General features: G+C 44.5%; 1 protein-coding gene across 10 annotated transcripts in view; it reads left to right on the top strand.

The window, feature by feature from the left end:
* fgfr3 (fibroblast growth factor receptor 3) overlaps positions 1-23,577 on the top strand; it is a 280,510-nt gene that overhangs the window by 129,647 nt on the left and 127,286 nt on the right. For 2 of the 10 annotated variants that reach the window (XM_063047007.1, XM_063047009.1), the window contains exon 1: positions 14,467-15,142. The exons of 7 other annotated variants lie outside the window; for them this stretch is intronic. The gene's annotated coding sequence lies outside the window, so the exon portion shown is untranslated. Of the gene's footprint in view, positions 1-14,466; positions 15,143-16,866; positions 16,885-23,577 lie in introns of those variants that run through there. One more of the 10 variants, XM_063047011.1, reaches the window with a different exon arrangement.

Genomic DNA, 23,577 nt, shown 5'->3' with positions numbered 1-23,577 from the left:
GTGGCTGACAAAGCCAACATAAAAGTCAAAGAGAGGACATATAATAGAGCAAAAATTAGTGGGAAGTTAGAGGATTGGGGAAGCTTTTAAAAACCAACAGAAGGCAACTAAAAAGTTATTAAGAAGGTAAATATGGAATATGAAAGTAAGCTAGCCAGTAATATTAAAGAGGATGCCAAAAGTTTCTTCAGATCTAAAAAGAGAGGCGAGAGTGGATATCGGACTGCTGAAATCAATGCTGGGAAACTGAAAGGTCTGAAGGTAGATAAGTCACCTGGACCAGATGGTGTACACCCCAGGGTTCTGGAAGAGGTGGCTGAAGAGATTTTGGACGCCTTAGTAACGATCTTTCAAGAATCACTAGATTCTGCTATGGTTCTGGACGACTGGATAATTGGAAATGTCATTCCACTCTTCAAGAATGGAGAGAGGCAGAAGAAAGGAAACTATAGGCCAGTTATTCTGATCTCAGTGGTTGAGAAGATGTTGGAGTCAATTATTAAGGATGAGGTCTCAAGGTACTTGGAGGCATGTAATAAAATAGGCTGTAGTCAGCATGGTTTCCTCAAGGGAAAATCTTGGCTAATAAATCTGTTGGAGTTCTTTGAAGAACCATCAAACAGGAAAGACAAAGGTTGATCTTGTGTACTTGGATTTTCAGAAGGCCTTTGACAAGGTGCCACACATGAGGCTGCTTGACAAGCTACAAGCCAAATCTTTATGAGTATTTAAGGCAGAGGTTGATAGATTCTTGATGGGTCAGGGATACGGGGAGAAGGCAGGAGATTGGTGCTGAGAGGAAAATTAGATCACCCATGATGAAATGGCAGGATAGACTTGATAGGCCAAATGGTCTAATTCTGCTCCTGTATGTTATGGTCTTATTAAATATATTTAAGATACAGTTATTTAGATTTTTGATTAGCAGGAGAATTAAGGGTTATGGGGAAAGGTCAGGTAGATGGAGCTGAGTCCACGGCCAAATCAGCCGAGATCTTATTGAAATGAGAGGAGCAGGCTCGACGGGCCAGATGGCTCCTATTTCTTGTGATCTTATCACAGCAGGATGGAAGCTGTCCTCAAGTATGGTGGTACATGTTTTCAGGATTTTATATCTTCTGCCTTATGGAAGAGGTGAGAAGAGAGATTATCTGGGTAGGTGGGTGGGCATTTTGATTGTGCTGGCTGCTTTACTAAGGCAGCAAGGCGTATAGACTGAGTCCATAGAGGGCAGGCTGGTTTCCATGTTGTGCTGAGCTGTGTCCACAACTCACTGCAGTTTCTTGTGGTCGCAGGCAGAGCAATTGCTATGCCCGCAGAAGAAGAATCTCAGGGTTGTATGTGGTGACGTGTGTACTCTGATAATAAAATTGACTTTGAACTTTGATGTAACCAGATATGATGCTTTCTATGGTGCCTTGATAAAGGTTGATGAGGGTGGACAGGGATATGCCAAATCATTTTAGCCTCAATTATCCTGTACTTAATAGAAGTTTTCCACCAACACACATCAAAGTTGCTGGTGAACGCAGCAGGCCAAGCAGCATCTATAGGAAGAGGCGCAGTCGACGTTTCAGGCCGAGACCCTTCGTCAGGACTAACTGAAGGAAGAGTGAGTAAGGGATTTGAAAGCTGGAGGGGGAGGGGGAGATGCAAAATGATAGGAGAAGACAGGAGGGGGAGGGATAGAGCCGAGAGCTGGACAGGTGATAGGCAAAAAGGGATACGAGAGGATCATGGGACAGGAGGTCCGGGAAGAAAGACGGGGGGGGGGGGTGACCCAGAGGATGGGCAAGAGGTATATTCAGAGGGACAGAGGGAGAAAAAGGAGAGTGAGAGAAAGAATGTGTGCATAAAAATGAGTAACAGATGGGGTACGAGGGGGAGGTGGGGCCTAGCGGAAGTTAGAGAAGTCAATGTTCATGCCATCAGGTTGGAGGCTACCCAGACGGAATATAAGGTGTTGTTCCTCCAACCTGAGTGTGGCTTCATCTTTACAGTAGAGGAGGCCGTGGATAGACATGTCAGAATGGGAATGGGATGTGGAATTAAAATGTGTGGCCACTGGGAGATCCTGCTTTCTCTGGCGGACAGAGCGTAGATGTTCAGCAAAGCGGTCTCCCAGTCTGCGTCAGGTCTCACCAATATATAAAAGGCCACATCGGGAGCACCGGACGCAGTATATCACCCCAGTCGACTCACAGGTGAAGTGATGCCTCACCTGGAAGGACTGTTTGGGGCCCTGAATGGTGGTAAGGGAGGAAGTGTAAGGGCATGTGTAGCACTTGTTCCGCTTACACGGATAAGTGCCAGGAGGGAGATCAGTGGGGAGGGATGGGGGGGACGAATGGACAAGGGAGTTGTGTAGGGAGCGATCCCTGCGGAATGCAGAGAGAGGTGGGGAGGGAAAGATGTACTTAGTGGTGGGATCCCGTTGGAGGTGGCGGAAGTTACGGAGAATAATATGTTGGACCCGGAGGCTGGTGGGGTGGTAGGTGAGGACCAGGGGAACCCTATTCCTAGTGGGGTGGTGGGAGGATGGAGTGAGAGCAGATGTACGTGAAATGGGGGAGATGCGTTTAAGAGCAGAGTTGATAGTGGAGGAAGAGAAGCCCCTTTCTTTAAAAAATGAAGACATCTCCCTCGTCCTAGAATGAAAAGCCTCATCCTGAGAGCAGATGCGGCGGAGACGGAGGAATTGCGAGAAGGGGATGGCATTTTTGCAAGTGACAGGGTGAGAAGAGGAATAGTCCAGATAGCTGTGAGAGTCAGTAGGCTTATAGTAGACATCAGTGGATAAGCTGTCTCCAGAGACAGAGACAGAAAGATCTAGAAAGGGGAGGGAGGTGTCGGAAATGGACCAGGTAAACTTGAGGGCAGGGTGAAAGTTGGAGGCAAAGTTAATAAAGTCAACGAGTTCTGCATGCGTGCAGGAAGCAGCGCCAATGCAGTCGTCGATGTAGCGAAGGAAAAGTGGGGGACAGATACCAGAATAGGCACGGAACATAGATTGTTCCACAAACCCAACAAAAAGGCAGGCATAGCTGGGACCCATACGGGTGCCCATAGCTACACCTTTAGTTTGGAGGAAATGGGAGGAGCAAAAGGAGAAATTATTAAGAGTAAGGACTAATTCCGCTAGACGGAGCAGAGTGGTGGTAGAGGGGAACTGATTAGGTCTGGAATCCAAAAAGAAGCGTAGAGCTTTGAGACCTTCCTGATGGGGGATGGAAGTATATAGGGACTGGACATCCATGGTGAAAATAAAGCGGTGGGGGCCAGGGAACTTAAAATCATCGAAAAGTTTAAGAGCGTGAGAAGTGTCACGAACATAGGTCGGAAGGGATTGAACAAGGGGTGATAAAACAGTGTCGAGGAATGCAGAAACGAGTTCGGTGGGGCAGGAGCAAGCTGAGACAATAGGTCGGCCAGGACAGGCAGGTTTGTGGATCTTGGGTAGGAGGTAGAAACGGGAAGTGCGGGGTGTGGGAACTATAAGGTTGGTAGCAGTGGATGGGAGATCCCCTGAGCGGATAAAGTCGTTGATAGTGTGGGAGACAATGGCCTGGTGCTCCTTAGTGGGGTCACGATCGAGGGGTAAATAAGAGGAGGTATCCGCGAGTTGTCGCTGTGCCTCGGCAAGGTAGAGGTCAGTGCTCAAAGCTCTACACTTCTTTTTGGATTCCAGACCTAATCCTCAAAGCTCTACGCTTCTTTTTGGATTCCAGACCTAATCAATTCCCCTCTACCACCACTCTGCTCCGTCTAGCGGAATTAGTCCTTACTCTTAATAATTTCTCCTTTTGCTCCTCCCATTTCCTCCAAACTAAAGGTGTAGCTATGGGCACCCGTATGGGTCCCAGCTATGCCTGCCTTTTTGTTGGGTTTGTGGAACAATCTATGTTCCGTGCCTATTCTGGTATCTGTCCCCCACTTTTCCTTCGCTACATCGACGACTGCATTGGCGCTGCTTCCTGCACGCATGCAGAACTCGTTGACTTTATTAACTTTGCCTCCAACTTTCACCCTGCCCTCAAGTTTACCTGGTCCCTTTCCGACACCTCCCTCCCCTTTCTAGATCTTTCTGTCTCTGTCTCTGGAGACAGCTTATCCACTGATGTCTACTATAAGCCTACTGACTCTCACAGCTATCTGGACTATTCCTCTTCTCACCCTGTCTCTTGCAAAAACGCCATCCCCTTCTCGCAATTCCTCCGTCTCCGCCGCATCTGCTCTCAGGATGAGGCTTTTCATTCTAGGACGAGGGAGATGTCTTCATTTTTTAAAGAAAGGGGCTTCCCTTCCTCCACTATCAACTCTGCTCTTAAACGCATCTCCCCCATTTCACGTACATCTGCTCTCACTCCATCCTCCCACCACCCCACTAGGAATAGGGTTCCCCTGGTCCTCACCTACCACCCCACCAGCCTCCGGGTCCAACATATTATTCTCCGTAACTTCCGCCACCTCCAACGGGATCCCACCACTAAGCACATCTTTCCCTCCCCCCCTCTCTCTGCATTCCGCAGGGATCGCTCCCTACACAACTCCCTTGTCCATTCGTCCCCCCCATCCCTCCCCACTGACCTCCCTCCTGGCACTTATCCGTGTAAGCGGAACAAGTGCTACACATGCCCTTACACTTCCTCCCTTACCACCATTCAGGGCCCCAAACAGTCCTTCCAGGTGAGGCATCACGTCACCTGTGAGTCGACTGGGGTGATATACTGCGTCCGGTGCTCCCGATGTGGCCTTTTATATATTGGTGAGACCTGACGCAGACTGGGAGACCGCTTTGCTGAACATCTACGCTCTGTCCGCCAGAGAAAGCAGGATCTCCCAGTGGCCACACATTTTAATTCCACATCCCATTCCCATTCTGACATGTCTATCCACGGCCTCCTCTACTGTAAAGATGAAGCCACACTCAGGTTGGAGGAACAACACCTTATATTCCGTCTGGGTAGCCTCCAACCTGATGGCATGAACATTGACTTCTCTAACTTCCGCTAGGCCCCACCTCCCCCTCGTACCCCATCTGTTACTCATTTTTATGCACACATTCTTTCTCTCACTCTCCTTTTTCTCCCTCTGTCCCTCTGAATATACCTCTTGCCCATCCTCTGGGTCACCCCCCCCCCCCGTCTTTCTTCCCGGACCTCCTGTCCCATGATCCTCTCGTATCCCTTTTGCCTATCACCTGTCCAGCTCTTGGCTCTATCCCTCCCCCTCCTGTCTTCTCCTATCATTTTGCATCTCCCCCTCCCCCTCCAGCTTTCAAATCCCTTACTCACTCTTCCTTCAGTTAGTCCTGACGAAGGGTCTCGGCCTGAAACGTCGACTGCGCCTCTTCCTATAGATGCTGCTTGGCCTGCTGTGTTCACCAGCAACTTTGATGTGTGTTGCTTGAATTTCCAGCATCTGCAGAATTCCTGTTGTTTGTAGAAGTTTTCCACCAGTTATTTTGGGGTTCTAAATGACAATGATGATAGTCTTTGGCCACATTAGAGCCCTATTTTCAGCATGAATTAGTCCCATGGCCAGCAGTGAATGTCCACGACCATAACCTTCCATAAGCCAACTTCTGGAAGGCATTCTTCAACGTGCTAGTGCCTAAGCAAAGCATTTTTTTTGCCAGTGCTTGTGCTGAGATGTGTTCTGTGATGCTCCCAAGGAATTTCATAAATGCATGCCCAAATTTTTTCTTTAAGAGTGTCATTAAATCATTGTGTGACCTGACAGGATCCAGTCATTGAAACCAGTTGCACCTGTAAGAAGATCTAACCTGCGTAACCAGTTCCACATAACTTCTGTACCAATAGATTAAGATGAAGACGCGCACAGAAACTCAATCAATGCTTTCATTTGACATAGCATCTCTGAAGCTAATTCCATTGGTATTCCACCACATCATTGGAGACAAGTACAGCTTCCTTCTCCATTACACTAGCCAGCTCCACCAAAGAACAACCCAGCCCCCACCCCCTCACACTATGCTTCAGTCCACTCGAGTCCCCACCGGTGCCAGTGCTGTCCTGGTCCTCCCCTATGCTTGGGACCAGTGGGCCTGAAGGTTTGCTGTCCGTACTCTCTCCCAGGTCAAGCCCTGCTTGCTTTTCTACCCAGACCTTAAGTGTTCATATGTTGATGGTGCTGCACAGAGGCAAGCACTTCCAGAGGTGAAGGGCAGGAAAGAGTGAGCAACCCAACCTTTCAGATTCACTGCCATGTGGCCATTAATTCTCAACTCCCCAACTCATGACCAAGTACAAGACCCAGTTGGAAAGGGTCTGAGCAGAGGCTTGTGCTGAGTTTCTGTGTTGTGTATTTCATGTGAACGAAGTGAATTCTATTGCATCAGAGAACATTAAAACCCACATCAGGTTTTCAGACCTCGAACAGCCTTTACAAGCATCACAACAGAAATGATGATTAGTCCAGCGATCCGTCAGTGCTTGTTTCTTTGCCAGCTTACTCCTTCATCTGTCTCTCCTGAAGGCACTGTACCACTATTCTGTTCACCCTTTTTCACATGTCCCTTCTATAAGCAACTCATTTGATGCCCCTCGCCAGAAGAGTGGGTCTTTATGAAGAGATATTCCCAATAACCTTTGAACGATGAGTGATTCTTCCCCTATGGGAGGGGCAGTTAGGTAAAGGTGGAGAGTCTGAAGAAAGGAACAGACTGAGAGGATTGGGCCAATGTGAGGAAAAGGGATCAAAGAAGGGAATGTGAAGAAGATGATGTGTCTGTGCTTGTAATCAGAATGCGTAGGTATATGTGTGCGTTATTGGATTTTGCGTGGTCAGATTGTATGCATATGTGTGTGCTTAGAGAATGTGTGAATGTGTCCATACAAAGTGTGCACCCAGTCTGTACGACAGAGGCTGGTCTGCAATTGTCCTATATCCCCTACCATTGGATCAAGACCGTGTTCTGTCCAAGTTGTGTGATACTTGATGTGCACTGGAGACCCACATCAAAAGAATTCACACAAGCATCTTTGAGTTCTCAGAAGTCCTCAACGCCAAGAGACTGGCTGAGAAGCAGAAGATTCCTGAAAACTCAAACTGCTCCGTAGATACCTGAACAGTTTAATATGTTACATATAGGATTAATTATAAAGGGGATTGATTACATTTCAGGTGGTTGATTGATATCAAGGTGAAAACAAAATGCATTGGTTGCAGTTGATGGAATCCAAGACTTTAGCTAAGTATCTGTTTGTTTATTTATTTAGAGATAGAGCGTGGACCAGGCCCTTCTGTCCCAATGAGCCACAGCACCCAGCAACCCCCCTGTTTAACACTAGTCTAATCACAGGACAATTTACAATCCACGATTAACCTACCAACCCATGTGCCTTTGGACATTGGGAGGAAACCAGAGCACCCGGAGGAAATCCACACAGTCACGGGGAGAACGTACAAATTCCTTACAGACCACACCGGAATTGGACTCTGAACTCCCAAAGCCCAAAGCTGTAATAGCGTCACGCTAGCCACTACACTACTGCGGCACTATATCCTCCCACAAAACCTTGGGGAGTATGATTTTCTACAGTAAATTGTACTGGATTAGCCTCCATACCTTCAGTTACATAAGTATAGTTCAGTTCCTGTTGAAATCAATCTTGGTGCAAATCTCCCCCTAAATGTTCAATGGTCCACAAAAGTCAGATTTCAATATCCAGTCGGCGGCAAATTTATTGGTCACGGCCAGAATAGGCTGTACACTCCGGAATTAGAACAAGAGCATAATCCAGTATTTCCAATCCTGGTTCTTTTCCAGGGATCTCGGCTGGAAGTGTCAAGCCCTGCCGCTTGGGCGGCAATGTTCCACTGGTATTTTGTCCCTTCCTCCTCTGTGGAAACAGGTGCGAAGTTTTCAGTAAATAAGCCAACCATTCTCTCCTGAATCAATCCGTAATGGGCTCACACTTAACAGATTTATAAAATCTTTTGAAGTAACCTTGCAGGGTCTATCATATTCCCTTTCTGATCTCGCGTATCTTCTCTGCATCTTTTAAATTTCACTTCTGCTGGATTTCCACTCTCCCTTGTGTCGTCCTTTTAGTTTGTTAATCCCTCATACTTCATTAACTTTCCAAGTGCAATCTCTCTAATCATTTTACTCATACAAAACACTTCCTGGAATATTTCCCACAGTTTGACTAAACCTTGGAGTTTAGAAGAATGAGGGGAGACCTCATAGAAACATTTCGAATGTTGAAAGGCAGGGACAGAGTGGATGTGGCAAAGTTGTTTCCCATGATGGGGGAGTCTAGTACAAGAGGGCACGACTTAAGGATTGAAGGGCGCCTATTCAGAACAGAGATGCGAAGAAATTTTTTTAGCCGGAGGGTGGTGAATTTATGGAATTTGTTGCCACGGGCGGCAGTGGAGGCCAAGTCATTGGGTGTATTTAAGGCAGAGATTGATAGGTATATGAGTAACCAGGGCATCAAAGGCTATGGTGAGAAGGCAGGGGAGTGGGACTAAATGGGAGAATGGATCAACTCATGATAAAATGGTGGAGCAGGCTCGATGGGCCGAATGGCTGACTTCTGTTCCTTTGTCTTATGGTCTAAATGTTCCCTGCCTAACTCATTCTGCTTCGATATTTAGCATTGTATCCACTAGGGCTGGTTCCCCAGATGAATCTGAAGCAAGTCACACTCTAGAAACCCCTTCTCTTTACAGTTTGAGTGGTTGCAAAAATTAAAAGCTCTGATTATAACCGTTATTTTTTGCAACGTGAGCCGATGGATCGAAGAGCAGGACTAGGCAGAGATTTTGCAGTTGCTGAGAATCCAGAGTAACTCTCACAACATACTGGAGGAACTCAGCAGCTCAGGCAGCGTCAGGATGCACATTCTCTACACAACCTCCTGGTTTTCTCCAGGTGCTCTGGTTTCCTGCCACATCATAAAGGTGTGCACATTTGGAGGCCACTGTCAATTCTCTCCCCCCCCCCCACCCCCGTGTGCGCAAGTGAGTGATTGATCTGGTGGGTGGGGGGGAGCTGATGAAAGTGTGGGGAAAATAAAAAATGAAATAAAATTCAGGTTTGTGTGAATGCGTGGTTCATGGCCAGCACAGACTTGATGGGCCAAAGGGTTGTGTCCCTCCGGGCACAACCTACAAATGACAAGGTATTCAGTACAAACTGATGATTGAACTTGATGAATTGTTACTAAGTGAATGTTGAACCATCAACCAAGTCTTTACAAGAAGCTTGCATGTCATCTTGACTTAATTGGGAGCCCTTTTCCCTCTGAATTATAAATGTCCTGAGTTCAAGACCCACCCCGGGACATCAGAATGTAATCTATGCAGAAAGCACAGCGAAGTAATGAGAGAGAATGATGCTGTCATTTGCATGATATATTAAACTTGGACTGTTAAATTGGATTTTAAAACTTGATGCCTTGTTTTTGAGTGCCACGGCTATCAGAATAACACAGACTGATCAACTTTTACTTGTGGAATTTTGCTGTGCATTATGTGGCTGCTTTGTTTATCAAACGCTAGACTCCAAAGTGTTTTGTGATGTCCCGTGTATTTAATAAGGTGATATGTAAAGACAAGTTCTTTCTTTATTGTTCTGGATTTGTTGGTCGGGTGGCAGCCAGTTAATTTATGCTTATGAGTCATCAGCTGCTTGCATAATGTAAAAACACCTAAAATTCAATCGCTTGGCTTCAGGCAGAGAGAAAGAGTGATGGAGAGGATAGGGGTGTGTAGAGTTTACAAACAATGAGTATGTGTTAACCCTGTCACATATGTATTTGGGTTGAGAGAGATTTCTTTATTACTCACCAGGTTAATTTAAGGAGTATTAGTTGGATCCTATAACTTTCCAATTAGGCAGCTTCTGCCATCTTAATGAGGGACAATGAGGAGATTATGGCAACCTTTTGTCTTGCAAAGTAGTGCCTTTCTTCTGTGGGTGTCACAAAGGTGTTTCTCAGTCCTCAGAATGGAGTTACTGTGGCTGATAAGTTTATTCAGCCGCCAGAATAATGTCGAAGGGGGAAAGAAAGAAGAGGGCCAATGCTCGGCGGAGCGGCAGGGGGGTCAGAGAAGCGGAGCAGCCTAAATTAGGCTCATCAATCTGTCCATTAATGCAAAGCTTCTCTTCATTGTTGGGAGGCCTGTAAAGCTGTCATTTGATGGCAGCTCAGGATTTTAATGCCAAACTGTTTGTGACGCTGTCCTCTCTCACTCCCTCTCTGTTGATGGTATTGCCATCTCACGCACCCCCTTCATCTGTAGGGAAAGACACTGTCTGCTCACAGTAGTCTGGCTAATTAGGCTTTGCTCATTGTGTACTTCGACAAAGAAAAGTACAGGGAAATTAAACCACATTCATTCATTTTTATTTCATTCTTCTTCCCAAAAAATAGCACTATCTGGATTTTAAAATGGTTAGCAATTTTCTTGTTGGCCACACTGAAGTAAGGTTGGGTCTAGGTCTTTTCACTGAAATGTTTAAGTGAAAAGGGAATGAGTTGTTGAACGAATGCAGTTGCTTGAATGCCTCTCCTCCTCAGCCTAATGCCGCAAACAAGCTTCCTCGAGGAGTGTTTGATTTGCAGAGTGGAGAGCCCATTTGCCTTGACTTTGAGGAACACTGATGCCATTTACAATCTGCTTTACTGTGAGTTTTACTTTGACCTGAACAGGACGCCGTGGCACCATAGTGGTTAGCACGACACTATTGCAGCTCAGGACGTCGGGGTTCAGAGTTCAATTCCAGCGCGGTCTGTAGGGAGTTTGTATGCTCTCCCCATGGTCACATGGGTTTCCTCCCAAAAACCTACCGCTTACTTCTTGTAAATTGTCCCGTGATAAGCTAGTATTAAATAAGTGGGTTGCTGGGCGTATTCCACACTGTATCTCGGAATAAATTGCACACTGTACAGTTTCTCTTAACCACCTGATAAATATGGCCACTTGGTTATTTACAATCATGGGTAGTTTTACTACAATTTGATAACTGTGGCTTAAATATAACCATGTTAATTGTCATTAGTAATTTATGAAATAATGATTGGTGAAACAGCTTCCATTATATTTCAGGGCAGGTACCGAGTGCTCTGTGATACTTTCCCCCTCATTGCTACAGGAATCTGAAAGTATAACCATGCAAAATAAAAGAGCTGCAAACTTCAACCAAATTATCTCCTTGAGCTGTTCAAAAGATACTGTTCACTGGTAAAATATTTTAAAAGAAAAAAACGTTTAGCTTGTTTAAAGCATAATGGGTGGTTGCATTCTTTTCGTCCCTCCCTTCCTTACTGGGGCTTCCTGTCATTCTGTGCTGCTCACCATTTTCTGGTTGAATAGGTTCGAAGAGAACGCTCTCCTCGGCTGGTCTTGCCACTAAGAGGCACACAAGAGCAGTGTGAGATACTGTATGTTCAAAGTTATACTATGTCCCCAAACCTTTCCTAAGATTAACAATGTAGAAATGATATATCAGCAGGCATTGACATAATGGGTACTCCCTCAGTAGGCACATTACCAGCCAGGGCAAACTATTATTAAAGTGGCAGGCATACAGAGGGAGCTGTGCGGCTGACTTTCAGCCCTTCTGTCTAGTACACCTCAATGATTCAAACTTCAAAGTAAATTTATTTTCAGAGTACGTACTGTACATGTCACCATATACGTCCTATCCTGAAATTCTTTCACTTGTGGGAATTCACTGTAGGTACAAAGAAACACAAATGAAAAACTACACACAAAGTTAGACAACCTATGTGCAAAAGACGACAGACTGGGCAAATAATAAAATATGTAACAGATAATGTTGAGACCATGAGTTGTAGAGTCCGTGAAAGAGGGTCCATGGGATGTGGAATCAGTTCAGTATTGAGGTGTGTGAAGTTATCCACGCGGGTTTAGGAGCATGGTGGTTGTAGGGCAATAACTATTCCTGAACCTGTTGGTGTGGGTCCTAAAGCTCCTGTACCTCCCTGATGGCAGCAGTGAGAAGAGAGCATGGCCTGGATAGTGGGGGTCTTTGATATTGGATGCAAGATTCCTTGTAAATTAGATTATGAGGACACTCAGTCCTCGTTTATTGTCATTTAGAAATGCATGCATTAAGAAATGATACAATGTTCCTCCAGAGTAATATCACAAAAAAAAAGGACAAACCAAAGACTAACACTGACAAGACCACACAATTATAACATATAGTTACAGCAGTGCAAAGCAATACCATAATTTGATAAAGAGCAGACTATGGGCACGGTTAAAAAAAAAGTCTCAAAGTTCCGATCGACTCCCAGTCGTGAAGAGGACTATTCTCCCTGCCTGATATCCATCCCTTGACTAACTTTTAGATTAGATTAGATTATGAGGACACGCAGTCCTCTTTTATTGTCAGTTAGTAATGCATCCCTTGCATACTTTAATAACAAAAAGATCATCTGTTCGCTGGAATGCTTCAAAGGTTGTCCTGCAAGGGATCTGAGGGGTGCTATATAAACCCTAATCTTCCTGTATCTATTTTATGTAACTTTTTATATACTGCACCATGGAGAGCATTCAACCTGGTTGCATCACCGTCTTGTATGGAGGGGCCACTGCACAGGATCAGAAAAGGCTGCAGAAAGTTGTAAACTCTGCCAGCTCCACCATGGGCACTAGCTTCTCCACCTTTGAAAGGAGGTGACTCCGAAAGGTGGCATCCATCATGAACGATCTCCATCACCCAGGACTTGCCAGTTTCTCATAGCGACCATCAAGGAGTAGATACGGGAGCCTGAAGCCTTGACCTTTCAGGGACAGCTGCTTTCCCTCTGCAGTCAGATTTCTGAATGGACAATGAGCCCACAGGCACTACCTCAGTATTTTTCCCTCTCTTTTCACACCACTTATTTAATTTTCTTTTTGTATATAAACAATGCAATTTATAATTTTTATTACTATGTAATGTAATATACTGTTGCCGCAAAAGAACACATTTTGTGGCGTATGCCAATGATATTAAATCTGATTTTTATTCTATAATTACATCGCCACACAATGGACACATCAGCCGGCCATGGCACTGCTGAACCTCTCATCACAGCGCTAAAGCAGTCCATATTGTACTGTCTCAGTACTTTATATTTGTGTGCTGTAGCACTTTTTTAAATTCACAGTTATTTTCTAAATAACACTATTCTTTGCATTTCTGGTCAGATGCTAAATGTATTTCATTGGCTTTATATCTGTACTCGGCACAATGACAATAAAGTTGAATCTAATCTAATGATAGCAACTGATGTATATCAGCAGGTGAGTTTGAATAAGCACTTGAAGAGTCAACAGTAGTGGTATATCAGGAGCTACGTCAGCATCGGTTGCATCAGTACGTACCGTGTAAGTACTGTAGTCGATGTGAAAACACTGCGCCATTGAGCATTATCGATCTGTACTAAACTGCCACTCTACGCTTGACGAGAAAAGTAGTTTGTGGAAGTTCCTTACATAAAATGGCTGCAACATAGTTTTTATTTCTGGATAAATCCTAACAGCTAAACTGGAAAAAGTTTATCATTTTCATTGTAGTTATTAATCTGCACAGCAAATTGTGATTTCATTACACTGATGCGGAGACCTGAAGCCCCAGCGTCAAGTTTCCGTTCGTTTAGACTAGTTCTAACACTGCAATTCGCACACAACCAGCGCACTTAAAAATAAGTCAGTTTCAGACATAGGTGCAATACACTTAAACCGTTTTGCAGTTATATTTTATACATAATCAAGATTAAATTCATTCTGTATGGTTATGTTAAAATATTTTCAAGTGATGTTAAGTCGACTTGCCCCCAACTGAAGTGGTCGATGCCTTCATTAAAACTACTTGATTTTAGTGTTTAGAGCTATTTCTAGCAATCGCTTTTCGTAAATACTTGGAAGAAACAGAAGGAACCCTTTTTGTTGCGACGTTGCTGGTTAGTGGCATTTTAACGTTTACGACTGTACGGTTGAATTTTAGCGGAGACTCGCACTGTGATGCAACTGGCGCAACTTCGAGCAGATTTTGACCGCAGTTGCACACAGTGTGGAAACTTGGCGTGATTTCAAGGTCCTTTAGCGCTGTTACTTCAGTGGATATTCCACGATTTCGGCGTGGACATTTTAAAAGTTGTTTGCAACTTTTACAGGGTTAGAAATACCGTTTTGCTGTTCTTCTTGAAGACCGTTTTAACAGAGTGTTGCGTATAAACTAGACACGCCAGGAATAACCCGCATTGTCTATAATGCGATTGGAATCTGCACAGATAGAAATTGCGGGAAAGCGCTGAACAAAGTGAAACTTTCTCTTTGGAAAAGATAGTGTAACTGATTATATCAGTTCTAAACTTCGAGCAGCTCCGACAGCAAATGAAGGGAGGAGCTACGCGCTGTAGTCGGTGGTTTGAAATCTCTTACCCTCCCACAAACCTGCTTAATTTTCCTCTGCGCGTCACTGCAGAGCGCTCCAGAGACTGAAATCTGATCTCCCTTAATTTTCTCTCTCTCTCCCCCTCTCTCTCTCTGTCGCTCGCTCTCTCTAACTCTGCCACTGGCTCTCCGCTGGCAGTTCAAGTCTACGAGCCAAGCTTTCACACACATACACACTCAGCACACCAGAAGCACTGCAACACACGGGACCGACAGAGGTAAGCAGCACCTCTGGAGAACCGTGTTACATCCTCCCCCCGCCACCCGCCACCCTGGTCTGCAAAGTAATACACTCCGCTGAGCTCATAATCTAGGAACTCTCCTCGAAGACAAGCAGTACTGGGCATACGAGGAGGATTCTTTCTGTCCAAAAGCAGCCCCAAGAAGAAGCAAACCAGAGTAAACGCAGAAACTAAATTGCTAGAAGGCTCCATAAAGGAAAGATTGTGTTTACCTCAGGCGTGGACTGACTGCTAAACTGAATACAAGAAATTTGCCATTTCTGCGGGAGTTGACAGGCAGCCCCGAGTTGGGTTTCACGCTGGATTTACAAATGACTTGAATATTCTGAGCAAGCCTTTATCGACGTTTTTAAATCGTCGGAGGAAAAAGAAACATTGAATCCTCCTGCTGGAACCTCGAGGCACTTCTGAACTTGAAAACACAAATTTTTGTGACCACCGGTCAGCAAGAGGTTAGTTTTGCTATTTTTCTTTCGTTCTTTCTCTCTCGCTTATCAGTCCATTTGCTTGCACGGGGCTCTGTGAAGTATTCCTTGAGGAGAGAGCTATCAAACAATTAGGAAGGTATAATGTATGGAAACAGATTGGCGTGTGGAGGAGGAAGGGAGTTGTGAAATTGTTGCACGTTTTCTGGACCCAACAGGAAAGAAGAGATTGAGAGAAGGCAGAGAGATGTAGTTTGTGAAGGCCGAGGAGAGGATTCTGTGTGGCGTTCACTTATGAATTTATGTACATATTTACAAACAGTGTTCGATCTAGTTCCTAATGCCCAGCTGATCTGATTGCAAACCAACAGGCAGGGAGAGGTTACCCGCCGTACTAAGGACCCTGGAATATAAAGTTACCATTGGCGGTCAAATCTTTAAGTGTGCATCATTTTTCATTTGATTCAAGCTGTTCAGTAATCGGAGAGCCGATGATTTTTTTAGGCTGCACGGCAGCGTGGGCAGTTTTCTGAGCTGCGTTTGGTATTGATTTTATTGGCATCACTCGTACACCTCTCCCGTATAAACAAACAGAATACCTTGCAGAGTTGCGGCTGTCGAACATCTGCAAGAGGACTGGACAATGATTAACTCCAGTGTGTGAGTGCCGGGCAAGGATTCCTGCTCACCCGGGGCTGCGGGTCCCGCGTTGATTTGTTAGTTAAATGTTTGAGGAGGCCGTCTCTACTGGAACAGCAAACCCAGTGACACCTTCCAGTTTATTTTCGCAAGTTTCAAGTTAAAACTGCTCGCAGTGACTGACACGGCTGTCCTGTCGGATTACGCACTAAATGAATATTACTTTGCTACCAGGTTTTGCCTCCCGTCGGTTTCCAGAATTCGTGAATGTCCGCCGTGTTACTACAACGCAAAATCAAATCAATTCGCCATTTCAGAGCCTTTCAATCTTCGCATTACTAACATGCAGGTTGAAGTGTATTGACCACTGTCAGCGAAAGAATGAAATAATAACAAAAGTTTATTGTCATAACGATTGCACGCCCCGGGTAAATGCCACAAACACGTGACAAAATATTAGCCGAGCTGAACGCGTTTGTTGCGCCTTCCCTGCTGCAAATTCTGTGAAATTGTTTATTGAAAGTTGCAGCGTGCGGTGGACAGAAGCTTCTGCTCTGGCCGACCTGTGTTTGAGCACGGTTCTTGCTCACTAATCGGCCTTTGGACGGAATTCATTGCAAAAAAAGTTGATTATTTTCAATATGCGGCATATACAAACTAATTAAGCACTTCCAAGTACCTTAACATAATGCATGTCCTGTGAATGGCGCTAAATCATTAGATGCGTTCAAATAAGCAAACATTTCGTAGCTCTCTTCCTCCCCCAGCACCGTCCGCTGCTCGCGATCTGCCCCAGCGGTGAGAAAGTTAACATTGTTTCTGCCAAGCGCTTCCAGTTACGGGGTGCATTGATCGCCCCACGCTGGGCAAAGTACGGGGACACTGCGAAGGGAACCCGCTGCTCTGCGTGTTAGTTCCCTGCGTATAACTTCTCCCCACCCATCGCAGTTGTACTTAAAGTTTGATGCTGGGGAAACCTTGCTTCTGATGCGAGTGTGGTGGTCGTTGTGCCGTGCTGAATTCGAGAACATTACGCGCATCCTGATCAACACACTAATGCAGATGTTGCAACCGAAAGGGTCGAAAACAGCTGGAAATACCCAATAGGTCACCTTAAGTACGAGTAAAGAGTAAGTCGGAGTTTTGGCAGTGTGCACATTGGTTTAAGTCCCGGGAGGGTGATAGGATTTGTGATGTCCACTGTTAACTGAATTCTCAAACAAAATGAACAACAGAAATGCGGGGAAAAATCAAGTTGAAAAGTATTTTAGTTTATTAAAAGGTTCAAAGAAAATTTATTATCAAAAGTGTATGTCACCTTGAGATTTATTTTCTTGTGGGCATTCGCATAGATACAAGGAAGTACAATGAAATCAGTGAAAATCTGCACACAAAGGTAGACAACCAACCAATGTGCAAACGAAGAAAAGCTGTGCAAATACAAACTACAAATGATATAAATAAATGCTATCGAATATGAATTGTAGAGTCCTGGAAAGTTGGTGCTTTCATTGGTAGACCCAGAAGACTTGAAGGTCGGACAGTTTAGTTTGGTTCTAAATGGCTCTGAGATCTTTCTTTGGTCTGAATCAGTTTTGTGCTTGCAGCAACTTACCTGCACCAGCGCTTTCAAAAGCCATTTCATTGATGTGTTGTGCATTGGAAAATATACAGTATGTTAAGAAACTCATAAAAAGGGAGCTCAGTTTTGGAGGAGACTGAAGAACTATTTACTCCGCTCAGCATATTTCAATTCCCTGGTGGTGTATTGCGCCCGGTGATTACACAGAATGCCATTCTTCCTGATGTACAGTGCACTCCTGTGAAAGTCTGTCTACAGTATTGTACACATTTACCAGCAGTGCAGGGGTGTGAATGTTCAGCACTGTAAGCAGAAAAAGAGGCATGTGTGTAGAACAAAATACTGCCGTAGTCACAAAAACTGTGACAGTTTAGAGTACCTGAGATTAACGACATAGGCTTTGAGCTGAGCTGGTAAATGAATAATTAACCAGTGAACAGCTCAGTGTGTGTGTGTGTGTGTGGAAACAGCAAAAGAATCTCAGCATCGTAGAGTGATACACCTCAGAAAACAAAATGACCCTGGCTTCTGAACGATTAGGTTGGGAATGAATAACAATCAAACGGGTTATTAATTGTGACTGTATACAGTGGTGAGTATTATAGTGTCTTTTAAAAAATAGTCTTTGCCATATTTGCTGTTTTGGAAATGCTTTTTCAGTAAAAGCAGGACCTAGAGGATGCTCATTGGGGAAAACTAGAAGTCTCAGTACTTTATGTCCTTGCCTATGTGCTATTCAATCACAAGCATTTTCACTGTAATACTAGATGCATTTCTAACATTGGTCTTGAAGGGGTTAATTTATAGCATGTTTACATTAATAGAGAGTAACCAGCACACAAAAAAAAAATACAAAGAAATTCTGCGTGTCAGGATGGCTATGGCTTTGTTACTACCACATGTTCCAAATGCCCTTTGGAACTCTAATTCAGTATAACACAGTTTGTTGCACTGTCTTAAGATTTTAGTATCTTTCAGTGATCTTTAGATATATCTTTCTTTTCTCGACTTGCCAAAGAGTGCCGAGTAACTCCCTTGGTTTGTCAGTGGAAGCGGCCCGGAGCAGGAAGGTGTGGCAGTGCATGGCCTCGTTCTACCTCTGCTTCACGGGAGGGGAAATGTCTTAGGCACCCCTCCCTTGGTCACGGTGCAGAGCTGCCTTTCAGGTAAATTGTGGAAGAGAAGAGCTGAGCTTGACGCACTGGCTGGAGAGAGAGCCTGTCCGTGCTGTTCTACACACTAATCCGTATACTAGCTAGCCTTTTGAACAAAGTAGAGTACAAGGTTAATGGGAGGACTTATAGGAGCTTGGAGGAACAGAAGGAGCTTGGAGCCCATGTAATAGATCCCTCAAATTTGCCACTCAAGTTGATAGGGTTGTTAAGAAGGTGTATGGTGTGTTGGCCTTCATTAGTTGGGACACTGAGTTTAAGAGCCGTGAGGTAATGTTGCAGCTCTATAAAACCGGGTCAGACCACACTTAGGGAACTGTGTTCAGTTCTGGTCGTCCCATTTTAGGAAGGATGTGGAAGCTTTAGAAAGGGTGTAGAGGAGACTTGCCAGGATGCTACCTCGACTAGAGGTCATGTCTTGTGAGGAAAGGTTGAGCGAACTGGGGCTTTTCTCTTTTGGAGTGGAGGAGGGGATGAGACTTGACAGAGGTGTACAAGAACAGATAGAGTGGACAGCCAGCATCTTTCTCTCAGGGCGGAAATGGCTAATATGAGAAGGCATAACTTCAAGATGATTGGAGGAAAGTATAAGGGAGGTTGTTTAAGCAGAGAGTGGTAAGTGTGTGGAAATGCGCTGCCGGGCGGTGATAGAGGCAGATACATTGGGGATATTTAAGAGGCTGTTAGGTATGTGGGTGGAAGAAAATGGTGTACTATGTGAGAGGGAAGTGTTAGATCGATCTGGGAGAAGGTTAAAAAGCTGGCAACATCGTGAACCAAAGGGACTGGTCTGTGTAAGCAGCGTACTGTGAAGGTAGGACAGAGAGGGAAGATATTGGCAAAAGATCTGAGAACATCTTTCCAATATGACAGTGAGTGCTGCTGGAACCTGTTTCTCCTTTCAGTACGTTAACAGTCTTTGGAGCATACATCACTCTGACCAAGGGACTGATTTTGCTGCATGGTCTTGGGCTCGAGGCTCCCTCTCATTGGGCTGAGTACATGCGTTAGCTGTAAAGGCTTGGGACAAGTCACCGGGTTAACGACTGCGGTTGGGTGCGGGATTGATGGGAGTGTCAAGCTAGCATCCTTGGGTGGCTTTCTGTCCTGAGGGGACCTGGAGCCAGGGAGTGAGGACGTGGGTGTAGGAAGCAGCCTGTTTGGATATTGGGTGGGTGCGGGATTAGTCTCGGCTGAGATATCTGTCATACTGCGCAGCCATCCAACACTCATGGATTCACGCAGAAAGAATAGCTTCTTCGGTGAGCTGTAGGTCAGTCTTCTAGCACAGGTGAAGAGAAAGACAATTATTTGATGCAGATGGATGGCAGTCTTTATAGACAGATCTGGCACATTCAGAATGAGAGCATTGTGAAAGGGGGAGAACCATAAAACTGAGACCTCGTGTCCAATGATTTACATTAAGTGATACATTGGTCACTGTCACACTTTTACAAATTACAATCTTGATTTATAAGCAGAAGTTCATTTATGATGGTACAAATGTGTCAGTCCAAGCCCACGGGTTGGACAATGCCATTAGCTGACCGTGGTAATGATCGAGCAGATTTGGTGCTTTACATTTTGAAAATATATCTTCGATCATTTAATTACATTTTAAAACGTCTGACTATACATGAGGAGAGATTTATGAAGTTCTCATCAAATAGCATCACTGAACTATGAAAATTATGAAAATGTTTCCAATGACTTGGTTTATAGTCATCTACCTGACCTTGGCCAGGGCTGTTACTGCAGCCATTGTACTTAGTGTTGCCAGGCTAGAGAGGGAGAACCAATTTAACAGGAACATGCATTTATATAGCACCTTTAAAGGTGAGCTGTCTGCAGTCTGGGTTCCCACTCCTGATGGTTATTTGGCGACCCCTGCTGGAAGCTGTTTGTAGAAACTTGTAATCAAGTTTTGCCACACATTGGAAACAATTTATCTCAGCTGGTCTACATTGGTGACTTTCTGGTTTTAAGCGACCTTGGTTAATCCTCCTCCTTCCCTGTGTCCTTTAGTATTTCTCTCTTCCAAGCAATGATCTTATGTGTGTGTTAGCATCAGATAAGGGTGTAGCTGACATCAAAGAGTTCCTCCCTAGGCTCCAGTGCTCACTGTCTGGAGCAGGAAGAGTGATTGTGTAACATACCAAAGAGCTGTGTCAGGGGATCCCATCTTTAATGATAAGTTAGTTCCTACAATAGAGGATGACGGGCAAATTCAAAAGGAAATGCTGCAAAGAAATCCTTTCTTTTAGGCATTTTCATCTGTTTGTTGGGTAGAACTCAAACCAAGTCTGAATGACAAGTTCTTGACATTTTTATTACAAAGTTAATGCAAGATTGCATCTCTGCTCAGTGTAAGGTTTTGTGATGTACCACAATGTGATTTATTTTCAGTTCTGGTCTTAAAGGATTTTTGTTTTTTTCTCTCTCTCTGGGTTTTTCTTTTCATCTATTGGCTTGCTACCAACAGCACTGAGTTTGGAGAGAAAGATCATGTGGGGCTCAATCCTTAAATCTTTCATCTTCTGGCTGTTGACTTAACATTGAGTCTATCAAGTCTCTTGTAACTGGCATTATTCAGGGGAGCTTGATGTTTATATAATGCTCCCCTCAGTCCATCCTCCATGAATAAGGGAACAGCTTTGTTTGTCAGAGCAGTGTTTCTTTATTTTAACTCACCCCTTCTTAGGATATGGGTAGCTTGAACAATTCGAACCAAGGACAGGTTTCTGGTCACCAATGTTACTTCAGCAAATACTATCAAACACAATCATCTCATGACATTTCATCAAATGCTTGATGCCCAAGACAGCTGTCACGTTTGTTTCCATTAAAACAGTGAGCTCATTTCATCATCTACATACTGAGAATGAGATATGCTGAAATGGTCAAGTGTGCAAAAGCTACGAACAGAACAATAGAATCATTTCAGCAGGGAGAGAGAGGCCATTCAGCACGTCATGCATGTGCTGCTCTCTGCAAAATTGATCCAGTCCGTCCCATTCCCCAGCTCTTTCCCCGAGGAGTTTCTGTCTACATCATCTGTACATTGCCTTGCGGAAGCAAGAATTTAGAGATACAGCAGGGAACAGGCCCCCGAGCTGTGATGCGCAGCAACCCACATGTTTAACCCTAGCCTAATCACAGGACAATTTACAATGACCAATTAACCTACTAACCGGTACATCCTTGGACTGTGAGAGGAAACCAGAGCATCTGGAGGAAACCCACGCGGTCACAGGGAGAACGTACAAGCTTCTTACAGATGGCGATGCCCCGAGCGTTCAATAGCGTTGTGCTAACTGCTACGCTACCTCAAATCTTGATTAAATCTGATCAGTGAATCTGCTCCAATAGACTAGTGGTTGTGACAACTTCTTGTGTGAGAAGAGTTTTCCCTCATGTCAGCCTGGCCTTTTGCCCAGTCACAATTGGAAGCTTATTTGTCCATATTCTTTCAAAACTTTCTCTCCCTCTAACTGCTTGGTTTGCCCTGTGTCTTCTTTTCTTGCCTTGTTTTGGAGACTTCTTCCTCTCCCATTTGCAAAGAGCTGAGAGACTTTTTTGTGTGCACAACTCACTGTATATTTTTCAGCTAATCAGCATGGGAATTTTTGGAAAATTCTGGTGCTCTCAGGAGTTACTTCAGGGTGCTGGGAAACTTCAGAAGAGGCAGCTTCACCTTGTGCGTTTGTTTAACAGCAGGATTGTGCAGTGCAGTGTTACGGGTTTAAAAATTAGCCAGGACACAGAGGCTTACCACACCAGCTAATGTTTAGCTGCCACATGTAAAGGCTCGGATGAGCAGGAGGTGATAAATCCTTACATTCATGTGACAGCATAGTTAATTGCAGACATCAATGTTGGAGTCTGCTTTTTTAGCAAATGCTTTCAGAAGGCAAAGAGGCAAAATGATCCTCAGTAGCTCAGTGGATGGAAATCTAAGTCAGCCACAAAGTCCATCAGAGTTGCTTTTCACTGATCCCTACTGGAAAGGCTGATTACATGGGTACCATTGAGGAGTAAGATTTAGCATTCTCCGTCACATCTTGGAAAATCGTTAAGTGCTTGCTACCTAACCTCTGAAACGAAGAACGGTCATTGGAGTGAGGTTACAGTGGCTTCTCGATGCTTGTGGAAGTAGTACCTCATGAACACCTATTATGCGGCAATAAATCTATTTACCATTTCAGTGCTGCGGAATTAAAGGGGCTCATTCTAGAGTGGTGAGTTTCCCTAGGATCGCCAACATCACCCCCCCCATACACCTAAACCATTATTCCAGTGTGTAATTCCTCCTCCCCGTCTCAATTCTGCTTAAGAATTAGCCATATGGCACTGAAAGGTATATTAACATTCTACGATCTTTGCTTTACATTAATTTCCAACCAACATTTTAATTCACATTAGCTATTAAACTAGTCCACTCAACTAGAACACTTAAGAGCCTCGAGACCCTCTTGACACAAAAATTTGTTTAGATTAGAAGCGCTTTTTGCCTAGGTTTGTTAATTGGTAATAATCTCATGCTGTGAATCCTGGGGGGATTGTATCTTTGACTATAAAGATCAGATTACACCAAATAAGACAGATTTTAAACAAAAATACTATGTAATTTACAATGTTGTTGATGAAAGCATACAGAAAGTATTTCAAATATCCACTGTGGGTTCATGCAGTAACTGAAGTTTCAGATAAGATAATCTTGCAGGGTGACTTTGACAACAAGTCACTGAGGTTTAAACATTATTTTCGAGCGTTTGGATGGATGATTCCTTGGAGAGAGTTGTTGTCGTTTCCCTGTTTTCATTTAGATCTCTGCTCTCAAGTGATCTGTAGTGGAGCTCACCGCAGGAAATCCCAGGACAAAGAGTCGTGTCACTGACCTCGAGTGTAGGTGCCGGGCTAGGAGGCTTCTGGGTGGGGTGGGGGATAAAGGAGGTCTGAGATCGACAGGGCAGGCTACTGAAATGAGCAGATGGCCAGAACAAGGGAAGACAAATGGTGCTTCTCGAAGGGTGAGACGAGGGACCTCTCCTGACTCTATGGAAACAGGG

The sequence above is a fragment of the Mobula hypostoma genome, chromosome 4 (genome assembly GCF_963921235.1).
Source record: "Mobula hypostoma chromosome 4, sMobHyp1.1, whole genome shotgun sequence".
Taxonomy (NCBI): Eukaryota; Metazoa; Chordata; class Chondrichthyes; order Myliobatiformes; family Myliobatidae; genus Mobula; species Mobula hypostoma.
Note: the sequence above shows the minus strand (reverse complement) of the source record. Positions and strands in the feature narration are given on the sequence as shown.